Raw genomic sequence first — 17,098 nt, 5'->3', positions numbered from 1 at the left:
AATTTCAGCTGTAATCGAAAATGTTTTCCACAAAAAGAAACGATTTTCCTACAGCCATATTGCGGTGAATTTAGTTTCCAAGTTATGTAACTGGTTTAAAACACCGATTTTTTGTATCTGATTGCATACTTTTAGGTGAATTCGATGAATATTGGCTAAAAAAATCGGTAACCCTGTAGTGCATCCAACCGTCACCTAGCAGCAGTTTTTGCCAGCAACTGGTTTCCCCTATTACTCGCTTTCTACTACCCTTCCCCATCGCCATCGTCATTGGTATTTCGTTGTTCACTTCACAGCGTCACACTCTCAACCCTTGCTGCTGTACAAAGCAAAGCGATGATATCAAATTATATTTATTGAAAATTACTTTTTATTTAATTTCTTCTACTTTTGAATCGTTCTTCTGCCTCGAGGAATGATAGATTTCTTGTGTGGAGCTAGGAAAAAAAATCCAACCGATCGCACGGATCCTTGTGGTAGCCTAGCCTTTGAGCAGTTGGGTTTACCGAGAAGCATCAGCATCCACCACCACCGAACATCAATCGTATCCGGAAGAACAAGGAGTAATGGTGGCGTTTGAGATGTACACAAAAAAATGGTCGATATGCTGGCAGACAGAACCGAAGCTTTGTTTGCCTTTCGATAGTATTCACTCTGTTTAAACTATGGTTTCAACGCTCGGGGGAAATTTTGTACAATTTTCTTTACCCTTACCCTGGTCGTGCTGTTTCTTCTTTAGAGGTGAAAAAATGATGCCTCAGCAAATCCACTTCTTCCACGGTAGGACTCTAGCAATCGTCTCTAGCATTCCGTGTAGCCACTTTGGTGTCAACTGGCGAACCATATTCGAGCGATTGTAGTACGGTGTGCATTTGCAGTTGAACAAGAAAAATCTGTTTCACTTTTTCTTATCATCTTCTATCCCTTTGTCACGCTTTTCCTACTTCAGCGCGTGTTTCACCAACAGCAAGATGAACAATACCAATCGTATTTTGAGTGTCACATTGGCGACTTTGTCTGTAAATCCCGGAGACCATCGGGGTTTTAGTGTGTACACCGCATCTTAACAATGAAAAAGAACGAAAGTCAAATACTCGCACCGAACAGATTTATCTGCCCCTGGGATATTTACTCGAACAAGAAGCCATTTGAGAGATCTCTTTCAGTTTCATCGTTGTGCTTTACATAAATTATACTTCCGTCCCAGCGTAAAACAGCGGCACGGCGAAAGGACAATGATGAAGATCAGATGAAAGGATAAGACAAGACTGTCACCGGAGACACGGGGTACGAATCCAGTTGTACCTTAACGCCGTTGTCCAGTGTATTCAAATCGATATTTTATAATGCTGATACACTGTAACAGCTTAAACATGTAAAACTGCACCGTGGGCTGGCCAGATACATTCCTGGCGTACCTAATCGCAATACGCCACCAGGTGAATTTCTCGCTTCAATGATTACAAAAGACCATCCAATCGTCAAGCTTTGAAGGAGAATTTGTTTTCGATTTTCTTTCCCCAACAATAAGAGTAACGTTAAAACAGAACGGTTGCCGATCCTTCTGCGGGGGCTCCAAGCATCCGAGCCTTCGTTGGTGAGATAACAGAATGATTTAGTGCTTTGTTTTTAAGAAAATATGGCACAAAACGTCCTGGCGATGGGCTCCCAGAATGAGTGCTCCGTTTGGAGCGAGATGAGTTTGCACTTCCGGACCGTGTCCTGTGTGCGGCAAGTCATAAATCAAACGCACTTCCAGATCCGGTGCAGGCTTCGTCCTGTAGTACACCGTAGTAACGTCTCGCTGTCTGGACTGGGAGCTTCAGTTGTTTCTAGCTGTCTATTTGTTTGATAATTATTCCGATTAATCTTTGACTCAAATAATCCAATTACTTTTTCTTCTGGTGCAAATTGGTACACGATATCTGGTGACCGGGTGGGAAGATGGTACTTACTTACAAACGAGAATCTATCAACACTTGTGATCTCGCTTTAGCCGGTTTCGGGCTTCAAAGGAAATGGTCGTAAGATGCAACAATGACAATCACCTTCGTAGCGTACCACAACTTGAATCTCACTTGACCTAAATTATTGGAGAATCTTCTGGACGGAGATACTTGCTTGTCTTACCCGTCTGGGCCTATTTTCCAATACACCATTTGTGGTCGTGTTGGAGGTGAAATTGGTTTGTCTCATAGTGTGGTTACATATAATCAAGTCCTGCGTCGGCGAAGGGGATACATACTTCGAACACTTTGGGGAAGAAATTGCTCCGAAATGTGTCATTGCAGGTCACATCACCAAATTAACGCATTTGTATCCCAAGTGACAATTTTCTCCAAACTGGATTGCGGAAATTTATAAAGAAACATATAACAAAAAGGTTTTTGCCATTGAAGTGTCCAGAAAATATGAGTTTCTTTGATCCAGAAAATTAATTTAAAAAAAACTCCTAAAAGTATGCAATATGCTATGCAAAATAACCTTTTTTATATACTTATTTATTTAGCACTCGGCATGCCTCGTTTTCTTCAAAAAATGTAACATGGGTTGATTACTTCCAGGATGATCCTTGGCCTTCAGGAGAACAGCTCATATCTCATATCTTTGCAATAACTGCATCAGCGACAACCCTTCCTCCCTCAGGGGCAAACGCTATTCAAGGACGTACTGTACACAACGGTAGAAGATGATATAGATAATAAATTTATCTACTGTAGAAGCATTTGTCAAAAGAGGACACAGCTGATCTCAAAGATCAATTACCGACGACACACACACACACATGGGACGAGTGAGACATTCAAGTAGGTACGAAGATTAAGATGCACCATGTAAGTCCTTCGATTTATCATCGCATGGATGCACATACATATACACCCGCTGGCGTAGGACAGTTAGCAGTTCTGTTGTATAATTTGCTGCCATGCATATCGAGAAATCCATTCGCTCACGCTGTACAAATATTTGCCAACGCTGAGGAGAATTTAATTTCCATTCCATTCGAGTGTGTGCGTGCATCCCAATAGAAGGAAGGAAGGATGAGTTGCAGTGCGTCCTCTGCCGGGAACGGGACGACACAAAATAGGATGCTGGGTGTCAATTGTCCAGTTTTGGTTGTCCAAAGTTTTCCCTTTCAGTGTTTGTTGGTGAGGTTTTGCAAAGTGATTTCTGAACTCGGTGGCGAAAACCTTGTCCCTGTCCCATTCGAATACTGATTGATGTGTCTCGCGTGGTCACATTGTGTGTTGGGTTTTGGGGGAGGTTGTATGTGTTGCAGTGTAGTATGCACATTAAATTAATTGCTGTTCGAATTCGATCGGGACCAATCAATCCAATTGCGGGGTACGGGTGCATACAGCGAGGAATACACTGGATATTGACGAATTAATGTAATGATGGATGCAATTAATCAACCCGCGGCTCCCAAATGAGGATGCACGTGCAAGGATCCACTCACAGCATTAAAGGGACGGCACAAGGTACAATTGATTGTGAACGAGCCTGCGAACGGGTATATTCGTGTCATTTTCCCGTGCGCTCAAATTAACCCTGTAATTGAAAGGCGAACAGATTAGTGCCGGTAGCCGTTGTTGGGCTTTGGGCAACAAGATGGTGAAAATGGCGTCACGCTTTCAAGACATGTGTACTCAATTATCCGAAGTGGCAGTTTTTGTTCATAGTTCACTGTCTGATAATGGTGTTGTTTAATTTAAACAGTTCGTAGCCAACAATGCACGCATTAAACCAGCACCGCAACGAGTTCCTGAAGCAGAAATCGCTTTGTTACTGTAAATGGTACCATTCGAGGAGGATAGTTGTGCTGGAACGCAAGGACATTCCAGCATGGAATGAGAACCATAACGGGAAGAAAATCTCGCCACACAAATTGCTTGTAAATCGTGATTGTCGTCATCATTTTGCGCTTAAAGCGCTAAATCTCATACCCAGGACAAGGACAAAAAACGGGTGAAAATGACAGCTCCACAAATGGCGACTCCACTCCGAAGGAGTTTCTCTCACCTACTGATAATAATTCCCAAAGGTACCGCTGCCGCTATGTAGCCCCGTTTCGGTCGGCAACCGTATCACACAATGACTGTCACACTAGGCGAAACTATTGGGTATTGTGTATTTATGGGGCAACCCTTCACTTCACTTCCTTACACACCGTGTGCATCCCTCTGGAAACCGTAACATACGGCTGGCAAGAGCCGGATTGTACACCATGCGTTTGTTACAAAACGTCTTATCTGGCGGCCGTTTGGTATGTTGCTGTGCGTCTTCAATTATGGTTGTTTATGAATTCCTTTCAGGCTCATTGTCCCCAAACGTCATTGTCTGCCGTTGCCTGGCAATAGCGGCAATAGTTCCTACGTGCTACGTGATACCTTTAAGTGTGCCATTTTTTTTTTTGGCCGAGTAAGTACCACTATATAGTTGGGTTGGAATCGGATTTCGGTGTCTCTCGAGGGGGTCCTTTAGCGTAGTGCTTGTACCGTGCTTTGTGGTCTCACTGAGTGACTGTCGGAGAGCTTGAGAATCCACCAAGTAGCCCCAGTTCCACTTACAAACGGCACTCCTTTTGGAAGGTGTTGTCCTCCTGGGGGATGAATCGGTTGAATGTTTGCACGATTTAATATTTGATTTCAACGCTCTGCCCGGAAGCACTGTGGTTAGTTGCTCCATCTTTCAAGCGGTGGAATTTATCAGCCCCAAAACCCGTCAATGTTAATTTTGATCGAACGCACGCTATGCCTTCCCTACCGAACACAGCCAGACAGATAGACAGCCAGACACAGAGTAGAACAATGTACGCGCAATATGATACACCGCTAGGATGGTGGTACGCCATCGCAAGCTTACTGTAAGCTTCGGGATTTGTGACAGATTGAATCTGTCATCCGTTTTCTTTGCCACGGCGTGTGCTGGCGGTGGCTGAAATTAGAATGCCGGTTGTTGTTGTGTGAGCTGTTGCGTAACGCCTAACAACGACATTCGCACCGTTTCCGCAACGGTGAAGGGTTAACGCGTGGAAAGGCTGGGCGGAAAATGCTCATTTACATGCCCGCTACTGCTTCGAGGCTTATTTAATGGCAGCGTAGAACAGACAGGGGAGCGATACTAAAGCGTGTTCTAGCGATTAGTTTTATCGTTTTCCGGTGTTTTTCCCTCGTTCCAGGCGTAGGTTTTTCCGTTGAAATTTCTAACAATTCAACTAAGCACGGTATACCATGGCTGGATATGCTGGATATCAACAGTTTCTAATTAAGTTTCCGTTTGAACAAATGTAAGCAGCTCGTGTTGCTTAAGAAACGATCGGTAACCATGAGCGTCAGCATCATCACCGGCATTGGCAGAGTATTCCGTACGCATCGTGACACGTGTGTCATTTAGCACGTGACATAATCGGAACACAATACATGCGCTCTAATATTCAATGGGTTTTACATCAGCATATTAAATGGCCGTGCAGTGTGCTGTGGGGGATTAGACTTGTGGGAAAAGCTGTCAAATCACTTTAGCGCGCGAGGAAGTAGTTGTGTTAAGTTGCCAAATTAATCGTGTGTTAAATCGTTCCGTTCAACGGTGTTGAAAGTCGTAACTACATTAGGTAGATTTCAGGATTATTGAGAGGAAGAGTTGTTAGTAGCCATTAAATATTGTTTTTTTTAAAGTTTTGGATTTAAATACACTTGGGTATGCACTTTAAATGGCCGTGCATCAGATGCGCAACTGTTTGAAATTTAGTGAAAGAACGAAAATTTAGTTGACAGTTTGACAGTGATCTTGTTCAGAGCGCCTAAAAGTATGCATTCACCATTTATAATATCACTTTTATGTTCCATAGATCCCCAATTTATAAACTTTTCAAAATTTTCAGTATAATGAGTTGTATTAAAAATATGCCAAATCAAATAGGACCGCATTAAAATCTTTAGTTGTTGATATTTCCATACTGCTGTTACTTTAATAATATGAAACTAGTATTCATATACAAAATAATATTTTTTTAAAACGAAACCAATTGTTGCTTTACACTTTAATAAAATTACTCCTCTTGTTGGGGACTAACGTCCCTTGAGAATTTCATCCAAAATAAACCGTAGTGATGCAACACGCATCACGCGTAAGAGTTTCCCGGCCCCTGAGGCACCTCAGAGGGAAAATCGTACACTCAATTGTTTTCATGCCCACCCCGTATTTGGGGGTGCAGCTTGTGGTGTCTTTTCCAATCAATTCAAATAAAAATCCATACCATATTTGTATCACCCGACACACCGTCTGCTGTATCGCTTTCGTAAACATACCGTCCCCGGCTCGGAGGCGATTCGAACCTTTTGGCTTCTTCAATTGTTTACCTTTCTCATTTCAGTGACTTCGGTACGGATGCGGACCGAGGGTAAAAGAACATTTCCCCTGAGCGACCGGTAGGTGGGAGGTGACTGGCTGGTAATATGATTCGATCCAATCTCATATCATAAAATGAGTTTCACCAAACCGCAACCATCCCGCAGTCTCTCGCACTCGGTTTATATTCACCCTTGGTAAGGATGTCCCTCGTTTTGCTTCTTTTTTTCATATTATTACGACAAGCACGATAGCATATCCGTTACATTCGCAGTGCAGCAAGGAAAGGCAAGTTCCAATCCCGAGTTCTCGTTCCGCCTTTTTCATCCCGCACGGCACAGACGACGTTTTGCTGACTATTGATACATCCTTCACAGCCATCCCTTCGGAACTGTCTGTCACTGTGAACAGTTTTCACGAACGGAACCAAAAAAGGGATCGGTACCGGATGGTGCTGCTAGTAACTTTTCACTACTCAATAAGCGCATCGTGAGACCGAAGAGCTAACGTCGGACGTCTCTTCCAAACTGCTGCCGTCCACAGGCTCCCACCCCGAAAGTACATGTGTTATTGGAAAACATAACAATTTGATATCGTTAAAACACTCCATAAGTGGTGTCCCTGTAACGAATGCTTGCTGGAAGCTAATGTTCCAATGGTGCATCCTGTACGGAACCACACACCAGCGCCATTTCGCCTTTTTTCCAATATTGAACCGTGCGTGGTCCGAACGAAAACTTTCGCTGTGATTTGCTCATCAGCATAATGCAAATAGGGGGACCGTCTATCTTCACTTGCCGAAGGTGAATGGAAGCATTCTTACAGTGAAAATCACTTTGAAAATCACCCCGACAGGATATGACCACGGTGGTGGCTTATACGTTCATCCACAGCGCCGGACGTAGTACACCATACTACGTGTGATCTTCGATCGCAATGGCACCAAAGCGCCAACAAGTCCAGAACATCATCTGCTATCGATTGGTGTCCTCATACATACGAATCTTCGCTAACCATTTTGAACCACACGAGGGCTGCCCGGGCAGCGACGCGGGAGGACGACGGTGACAGCTTGATTGTTGTTGATTCGAATGCCAATCTCTTATCTCGGTGAATTATGTTTTATGTTACGGCTTCGATTTCCATTACTTTTTGCACTCAACCGCATCCGTGCGATGGCAAATGGATTGGAGTGCCAATTAGGTCAGAACCGGGAGAATGGAATTTATCTCCCCAACCACACTCACATTCCATTCGTTCTGCTCAGTTCCTTCGGGGTGATGAGTACACCCTGTGCTTCTTGGTTATGGTAGTATGAAGAAATGAAAAAAAAAATCAAACAGGAAGCATAGTTCTACAAATAGATAGAACAGATAGGTACGTACTAAGGAAGAATTGCGTCAAACGCGTGAACAGCGATAAGTAGGAATGGGCGAACGCCTCAGCACCGGAAATCATCCGTACCGGAAAACGGAAGCGTCGTAAATCGGGTTGACCAAGCGGGGTGAACTTATTGATTTTAATTAAATTCTACATCCTACCTTTCCAATCATCCCACACGGGGACCATTTCTTACCACGTTCGATTTCTTAATCGCCTTTACTTTCGTGCTTTCTTCTGCTATAAATAATCTGTTCGAGAATTGGGTTTGTGCTGGACGTTAAATATGACAAATCAAGAATTGATTTCCAGATTTCATTCGCCCGTTGTTCGATTGGTAAATTGGTAAATTAATTAGCCAACAATCTTGTACCTTTCATTGGGTCCAGCAAATTAACTGTCAAACAGAAATTTAATCTATTTTGCATACCTTTAGGCGCGTAACTTTGTTCCCCCTTACAGTGCCTCACAAAATAACATCACATTCAAGTGAAATTTGGTAGAAAATTAATCACACAGCAGGGTGCTTTAATACACGTTTTACGGTTGTCGCCTGTTATCGTCATTAGGTTCGAAACTAATAAACTAAGAGACGGCAGTTTAACAACAATGTCCACCAGCGGAGAAGAGATCGAAGGTGTTATTAAAAAGATTATATCGATTGATTCGTGAGGGGGAGGTTACTGGGGTTTTTGTACGATACGGGAAGACAAATTGTTGCTCAGGGGAAAGCATATGGACAAATCGATAAAATGAACCCTGGCTGGCTGGTGTTATTGCAAATCCACCGCATGCGGGTGAGCATTATCTAACACTGTGTCTACACATAGCGCATCTGACTGTTTGCTATCACTTCACGAAAATTCAAGAAAAAGAGAAATTATAGATTGTTTTTTCATAATTATAAACATTTGATTATTCGTGTCTATTATTTTTAATATTATTTTCATTAATTGAAGAATTGTAAAAAAAATATGTTGACAAGATAATCGGTAGTCTAATTCATTTTAACAATTTTATTTCAATAGAGTTTTGTTGAAACTTTCTGCAATTTTGGTTTATTTTATTTTATTTCATTTATTTGTGCTCTGCATAAGTATCACAGTGTGGAGACACATTGTTACAGTCCCTTCGAACTAGTTGACCTTATGATGTGACCAATACTAGAGCAACCAATGCAGGACTATCACAGTACCGCACGTTTCAATTTTCTATCGGCTTAACGGACGGTTACAGAACCATGCTGATTTTTATCTGCTTTGTCTAAACCATTCTTTCGGCCATGGGAGCCATGCTACTTGGCTCATTCACCCCCCAGGAGCAATGCATAGAGCGAAAGAAGGGCGCAATCACTCTGTAATTAATTAATTAAGTTGGGATTTTTCGTTTTTTTGTTGTTGCGGATTTGTGCTAAGCCACACTTTGACGACGGTTTTTCGACGCTCCCGGGTGTATCAATGATTACACTTTATCGTACAGTTTAGGTTCCACGACAAGGGAACCGTATACGGTGGTTGATTGAATTTGATTTGAGCATTGACGAGCACTGTCTCCCCATAACCGTTAACAGTGTGTGATTTTAGTGAAGAAAAACAGCATGACAGACATGCCTTCGGGTCCGGCACGGTGCACAATGCGCGAAGGAACAGGTGTTGCTATGTAAAATATGTCTTGCTCACTACCCGGGACAAATCCTATTACGCGTGCTGGCAGATGCGACTCTCGGTTTCGGTGTGACATTCGTTTTAGACGCTTCTGGGTTCGGTACGAGAGCGAAATGTGTGCAAAAGGCAGCGGAACGGACGGCAAACCGGTCGTCAATCGGTTGTGTACGATATGGAGTTGAAAGTGGTAAGTGAAATACGGAGCGTTTGCAGAAAATGGCAAACGATGAATATCTCAGATTACAACTTCTTCACGCTCGAGCGATGATGTGTCGTACAGTAGCGTACAGTCCACGTACCGTCCCTGTGTCCCTGTTGTCCGCCCCCTCGTCAAACCACACGATTTATTCGCGCGACTCAAAAACTTTTCCCCGTGTTTGAATGCAGACATTTTTCAACGAAACGCATCACGGCGCATCAGGACTCGTTGTGTGGGGATGAATAAACGTGGCGTGGATCATGCATCATTCGCCCAAGTTGGTCCTTTCGCAGCAGCAGCAGCAAGTCCTTCTCAGTGGCGTTCGTCCGTCAGACGATCCTTGGTGTGGTGGATGGGGATTGTGGTGCGTGATATTTTTCTTTTGGGTACTCTGTCTGCACACAAAACCAGCGCCAAGATGCGCCTTCCCCGAAATAGTAAAATATGTGCTGTTCCATCATCCTAATCTTAATCTATTTATTGTGTGAGCGCAAGCACAATGTGACACGCAGTGACACGCACGCAGATCGGGCTCCTATATTTATAACCTCAAACATTTGACATGCGTCCTTCAAGGAAATAGTGGAAGTGGTAGCTCAGGGTGCGATGTTGGAAGGCGTTTGCTCGACTGCGGTTCTTCTGGTTAAGGTGATAAGATGCGCATAAGATGATGTGGGAGTTTGCTCAAAGGAGGAGCATCTTAAATGGAGATGTATTTATCATAACCTACAGGACTTTGTTGTTGGATTCTGTTGGATGCACACTGGAACTCGGGAAATTGTGTTAAAATTATGAAGTTCCCCAGCGAGCCTTTTAATAAAATTGGGACTGATATACGATGCGATGTGTACACTTGTAATAAGGTTAATATATAGTAGTTTTGTTGAATAGTTTGACAACCCCGATCGACTCAATAAAGTATGTCGTTTAATGGAGCTTCTGTTCACTACGTGTCTGAGTAATTGGTTCTTAGTATTTTATGATAAATACCTAAATTTTAATAGAATTAGGCTCTCAAGTTTTCAGTTCTATTACTTTTTTAATTGATTCTTCAAAATATTAAACTTTAAAGTAGTATTATTTGCTCGCTTGTCACACAATTTCAACGAACTCTAATTTCCTACATCAATTTAATCAGATTTAAAAATCTCAAGTCATAGTTAATACAATCTCTCCTATTTATTAGAAGTATCTCCTCCTCATCACGTATCAGACGAGTGCATGCACTATCAATCCGCAGCACTGTTTTGTCAACAGCCGCACACACGATCACCCCAAGAATAATCAGCTCTGAGCATTTTCATTCGTATCAACATCGATGCATTAGAAAGTGCATCTACAGAGATGTAAAAGCGAGGGCAACGTAGTAACTTGATAAGGAAAACCTATGCCCTTTTAATGATGGTCCGTGGTAGTTGTGCTTAGTTTCTAAACACTATCCCCTATTCAGATGACGGCACTACGATCATGTAAAACTTTTACAAAGAAGAAATGTAAAAAAACGTGTCTGTCCCGACTGTAACTTCTCTCACACCATTCTTCGTTGGTGACAAAAAATAAAACCAACTCGTGGCAGCAAACGGAAACAGGAAGCAAAACGGGCAAATAATCTATGCTCTTCGTCCCACGTCACGGGGAAAAAGCATTCCGCGACCCCGCTCTCGCCGGCACGGTGTCATCTGCTTCTTACGGTGTTGATACTAACCTTCACTAGCACGATTATCACACACCGACACCACCATGTGTATGCGAGGCGTGCCGTCTCCTCACATTACAACGCACCGAACGATAGTCGTGAGCGTTGGGCGCGCTGCTTGGGTCTCAGTTCTCACGTTGGTGCTTTACACTTTGGATGCGCGCGCGCGCGTGTTCGTTCACGCTTATTTCTTGACGCCATTCTTCGATCGCGAATTGTATATCGCACGTTCTTTAGAAGAAAAAACACACGAGATCACTGCTTTGCATCTCACGGATGGAACGAATTGGAACAGCATCAAAGGTTGTTTGTAATAATTGTGCTAATTTAGTTGAATATTGTATTTAGAAACAGCATCAGCCGGTAAAGAGAGAGAGAGAGAAAAAAAAACAACTTCGTAAAAAGGGGTGAATTTATCGGAATTCCCCAAAATCAAGCATTATTGTAGTTGACAATCTTCAATACGTGCAAAGCCTCGCTAGTGTTCTAAGTTGGGAAGAACCCTGCAAAGTTGTTACTGAAAAAAAAATCAACTCCTTATCAGTGTATGTGTGGTTGCGTAAGTGTACGCACTAAATCAATTTCAGTGTAGAGAAATTAAGAAAAAAAAGCATCTTTGTGTTATAAAATGTGTCACTAAACCAAATGCTACCGTATCGCATCTTTGTTTATGTGTGTTTCTGTGTATGTGTATGTAAATGTATTGTTGTATGTGTGTGTGTGTGTAAATGTACTGTGTGCTCTATGTTTATGCTCCCAAAAACATAAATAATCAAAATACGCTACCCGTACGTTAACCTTGGCTGGGATTTGGCTTTAGCGAATCATAAAACCAAATTTCATTTCAACGATCGCGCCCTGTAATTATGGTTTGTAAACCGGCTTACGTGTGTGTACGTGTGTAAATGTTTCTGTAAGTGTAGCTGTAGATAGCAGCCCAGTGTGCATCCTTCTGTGTTGCTCCTTGTTGTCATTTGCGCACCAAAAAAAAAATTGTGGCTTACTGTATATGTATAGTAAAATGTTGAACAATTTATGTATGTAGAGACTGTGTTAAGTTTTGTCATAAAAACCCTGTTTCGAGCATCCTTCTAACACTAACCGGTAAGTAAAAGCATTTTCCCGTAGCGCTACCCTTCCTTCCCCTCTTTTGTTGTAATTCATTTTCCTTTCCTATTTTCACGGAAAACAAAAACTGATTCCCCTTTTGCGCCGTGTGCTATGTCAGTGTCTCTTTGTTCGGATGGGTTTTATTATGCTGTGTGCATTCTTGTGTGTTGCCTCTTCTAGTGCACCCGCGTATCGTGAAGAATGCATCCCTATTAGATGCCGCACTATTGGGGGTAGCTCTTCCTGTCCCGTTTGGCTCACTTCTTGCTCTATCCGTGCGGTCGCTGAAGCTCATTCTCTATCCGTGCGTGTTTTCGTGCGTGCTCGTCTGTTGTTCATCTTGTTTTCTTTAGAATTTCAGCTCAATTTGCAATTATTTTTAAATCATGCGCACCGGCATCCTACCCTGGTCCATCGATCGGTGGTCTTTGCGATTGTCTCACTGTCCGTGTCACTGCTTGCCTTTGCCACTGTGCCTGCCTGTCTGTGTGTGTGTGTGCGTTGTTCTATGTTTTGCTCTATTTGTCGCTCCTTCCCTTGTGATAGACCATGACGACCTGTAGGAAACGAGCGACTCGGTCGCGGCGATGCTTCCAAACATAGAATTCTTCACCCCAGAAGAAATTCCCCCGATTCCCAGGGTGCATTTAATTTTCATGCATTTGCTAGACCATTTTATGATGCCGTCAAATACCGCACACGTGTCCCGTCCGTCATACGCCGGGCTTCCGTGAGCCCGGGGTGAGAATTCTTTTCGAAATCTCCATTTTGTAGTGAAAACTATCCAACCGCCAGGGTTCGACGAAAACCCCGTACAACATGCCGGCGATCCCCGGAGAGTGTCTTATCTTATCTGCTTCTCGTGAGGCCACCTCTAGTGCCGCAGTTTGCCTAAAGCCAATGAGTAAACACAAACACCGCCCATGAGTGTGTGTGTGTAACGCATCCGCGCGAAGGTACAATTATCAGCATTATCAGGCCTCGCGGGGTCGGCGCGATCGTGCACGCGGCATGCTTCCAAACAACAACTACCAACAACGACCACCAGCACCACCAGCACTAGCCCGTCCAGAAGGGCGCATACACCGCGGACTGAGCTCGGAATGAGCTCCATATACGCTGTGTTTGTACTTGTTTCTCGCGCTATGTTTACACAATCTGTATTTGAGCAGGGCGACATAAGAATCGCTGACGAAATGAAATGTGGCACCGAAATGTGACGTGAGGTTTCCGAATGCTGGACACCCGAACACATCCCATCCGGTGTGTGGCAGGGGTGTGCCGATGGAGGATATGGGGGGGGGGGGGTTTAGTCGCAAAGGGTTACAACAAAAGGGTGCCAAAAAAAGTGAACTATTGGACGCATGTTTTAGCCGAGATCGATGACAGTTGCAGTTTTGCAGGTAGTGATAAATGTGCAAAATGTACATAAAATTAGCGCAAAATCCGGTGTGAATACGTTTCGTTGCGTGCTTTAGGGAAATACAGATTAGACAATAAATAAGAATTCGGAAATTGCATAACAATATAAATAAAAAGCGCGGGATGTAATTTTAATATGTTAGAGCAACTAAAAAATATACAAAAGCACTATTTACTTGAAAAACGATGCGAAAATGTACAAAATAAGAAATAAATGTGACATAATAATGACTCACAATGAATTAATTTTTTAAAAAATAATTTCGATTTTTTATATCAATCCGAAAGCTAATATTAAATAAGTTTCATGTATTATTTGTGATTGGGCATTTTGTTTGGTTCTCCTTAGATAAATGCCAGCAACAAATATCTTCCTTCGTAACCAGAAAACCACGTTTACCACGTTTTCCATTCGTCATAAATCCACAAAACAAACCCATAAAACTATTCTCAATCCTATCGTCTCAGTCTCGTTGCTGGTAGCTTTGCCTTTGTGTGTGACTATTTTTCAGCCCCGATGGTCGTAAAATCTTTCTCCAACATTACATCACCGACCACACGTTGTCTCCATCGGTACTGAGTTAGTTTGCATAAAAAAACCCCTTTCGGACCTTCGAATGGAGTGTTGCGGCGATGATCACACTAATTAAGACACCTGTCAGGAACGATCAGCTGTTACCTTACCCGGTACACCTTCGCCAAAGGTACAAAACAGCTGGAAATTTTTCAGAGGCCTATTAGATGTGGCCTTGGGTATAAATGTTTTCGAAATATTATTGCCTCGTCTTCATGTTGAATCAATTTGAATCAATCACACTTTAATAATATTATTGCTGCATTAATTATTGTACATTTGTACTTATTTGTACACTTAAGCCTAAAAGTATGCAAATCGCACCACAAAGTGACTCTAGTCTTGACAGTTAATTCTTTAAAATTTACGGAAGTATAAATGGAACAATTTTCCACAAAAAAAATCGAATTGACAACCTTCTACACCTTCTAGTTCCAACGTATACGAAATTTGGTGAACATTGATCACTATAAAGAGTACTTTCTCAAATAGTCATCAAACATAAGAGCCGCATAAGCTGCAAAGAATAAGTTTGCATGTACAAGTTATTTGCCCACTTCCTACGGTGCTTTTGTTTCGGGAGACTTTCAGAATCTTCTTTTGATAATGAGGATCAAGAGAACCTGGGCACTTCTTGAAGCATCCTCTCATCTTTAGGGTCGTTTGCATCGTCTTGCTGTGCAATCGCTCAAGGAGCAAACATCTGCAGTTGATGAAGAGTAGCACTCGCACCTTCGAGTTTCGCCCTTCGAGTGAATACGGTTACGGCCAGAACGGACCAGACCTGCCAGCAGCTAGTTGTACGGCGACGACACCGAGACAAATTGTTTTGCTGCAATTCAATTATCGGCTCGTTGGACAAGAAAAATGAAGATTCAAAATGAATAATAAGAACACACGACAATGCAGCTACAAAAGGAAAAACGGTACACGAACAAAGCTTCTGTAATTTTGTGCCCAATAGTGCAAAAACCCCCCTTGGACACACCGGTTACCGGTACGTTCTGCAAAACGGTCGTTCGGTTTGTGTGCAAACAGAAGCAGTAGGCATCTTGGCGTGCATCGTTTTTCATGCCCGCTGCAGCTGAAGGAAGCCACCAGCTGAGATGGAATTAAATTTACATAGAATTTGCTCAGTTTATTCTCGTCTCGCGAGGAGCAGTCCTTTCCTTACCGGGGCGAGCTTCAGCTGCATTCAGTGGAGCAATTCAATTTAGTAAATTCAATTTGTGGGCTAGCCGGACGGTGACTTCGAACCACCGGAAGCAATCACTTGTTGAAATGGTACGACACTGAAGCAGTTCTTTGATCGGTCGGGCATCGGGTTTAGCATCCTGTTCCAATTTCGACTGGATGCCGTTGGTCCGTAACTAACTAACTTCCAAAGCTGGAAAACACCTCCGCCCGAGCGCTGAGTGATTGGTTCGATTGACGATCGGGCCGTAGATCGGTTAGCGGGCTGACAGCTGCGAATTGCTCATAAATAAGCGTTTGAGACATTGCCAGCCCGTACGTCCATCCGTCCGTTTGCAATAAATCGATGTGATTCGTTAAACACCCCCCCAGCCGAAGAAGGTGGTTGGGTGAAAATGGCGAACCTGACCCGATGAAAATTTATCGCAACAGGTGCCCTTCGCGGTTTGCGGCACATACCGGGGCGGTGGTGCGGCCGGGGGTCGCCGTGTAAATGACTATGAGGTTAAGGCTGACGGAACGAATTATCGCTTGCCATGGGATAAGGTATGTGCAAGGGATTTACCGTGGATAGCCACGAAAAAAAGGGGTCCACTAGCGACTACTTTATGACAGTCGCTGGACACGGTACGAATTTTTCCAGGTGGTCCAAGTGGCCTGGAATGTATATAGAAATGCTTGTTTATGTACCAACTAGTGAGATCCGAGCGGTAGATAACCTTGGTGACATGAGAAACGATTTATAATGGGACGTTCATTACCAAAATACTTTCTCAGAAGTGTAGCACCGTGCAATAAACACTATTACCATCTGCTTTTACATTTAGCGGCTTACAAGTGCCAATTACGTAGCGACAACGGAGCGCGCCGAAAACATGCTCACGCTACGACAAATTGCATTGGAATAAAAATAGATCGGCCGTCACATTACCATACAAACAGATGGCTGTTTTCCTTTCGGCATCGGTTTGTTTAGATTGAATTTAATTTGTTGTATCACGCTGGCGAGAACATTCACAACGGCTTTCTAATGCACTTTCGTTATCATATGCTGCACCGCATTTTGTTCGCTTTTTTTACGTGTTACAGTTGCATCTGCTGATGCTTTTCTTCAGCTGTGTTTGTTCTTTGCGTCAGTTTCGCCGTGTTTCTATGTTTCAAACGACATTGACTGGGCTATTTTTGGTCCACGTGTGACAAACATACCAAAAACGATAGCCTCAAGTGGTATTCTACGATATAAAGCAGAGTTCGACAATGTACTACGGTGGAGTTTTTATTGTTATTTGGAAAAATTATTCATGCAAATTGCATACTTTCAGGAGTTACACCGATCAATGTGCTATTTATTTAATTCGTTTTATAGCAGCTTTAGACCTTTTGGCTATCATTCAGCTTTTTCATCAACTTGTTAATAAAAAGCTACACCCAATCAAAATTAAGTTACCTTTTTACCCCCCCCCCCCCCCCCCCAAAAGTGTACCGACCACTGACTAAATCAATACGAA

General features: G+C 43.0%; 2 protein-coding genes across 4 annotated transcripts in view; one reads left to right on the top strand and one right to left on the bottom strand.

Moving 5' to 3' along the window:
- LOC125763505 (stress-activated protein kinase JNK) overlaps positions 1-17,098 on the bottom strand; it is a 278,718-nt gene that overhangs the window by 140,653 nt on the left and 120,967 nt on the right. The window lies entirely within an intron of this gene.
- The window catches only part of LOC125763414 (CUGBP Elav-like family member 2), a 258,303-nt gene continuing 252,520 nt past the window's right edge, over positions 11,316-17,098 (top strand). The window contains exon 1 of one of the 3 annotated variants that reach the window (XM_049426602.1): positions 11,316-11,593. The gene's annotated coding sequence lies outside the window, so the exon portion shown is untranslated. Of the gene's footprint in view, positions 12,395-17,098 lie in introns of all 3 variants that reach the window. The other 2 variants (XM_049426600.1, XM_049426598.1) reach the window with 2 other exon arrangements.

The sequence above is a fragment of the Anopheles funestus genome, chromosome 2RL, assembly GCF_943734845.2.
Source record: "Anopheles funestus chromosome 2RL, idAnoFuneDA-416_04, whole genome shotgun sequence".
NCBI lineage: Eukaryota > Metazoa > Arthropoda > Insecta > Diptera > Culicidae > Anopheles > Anopheles funestus.
This window is presented reverse-complemented; position numbering and strand designations above follow the sequence as displayed.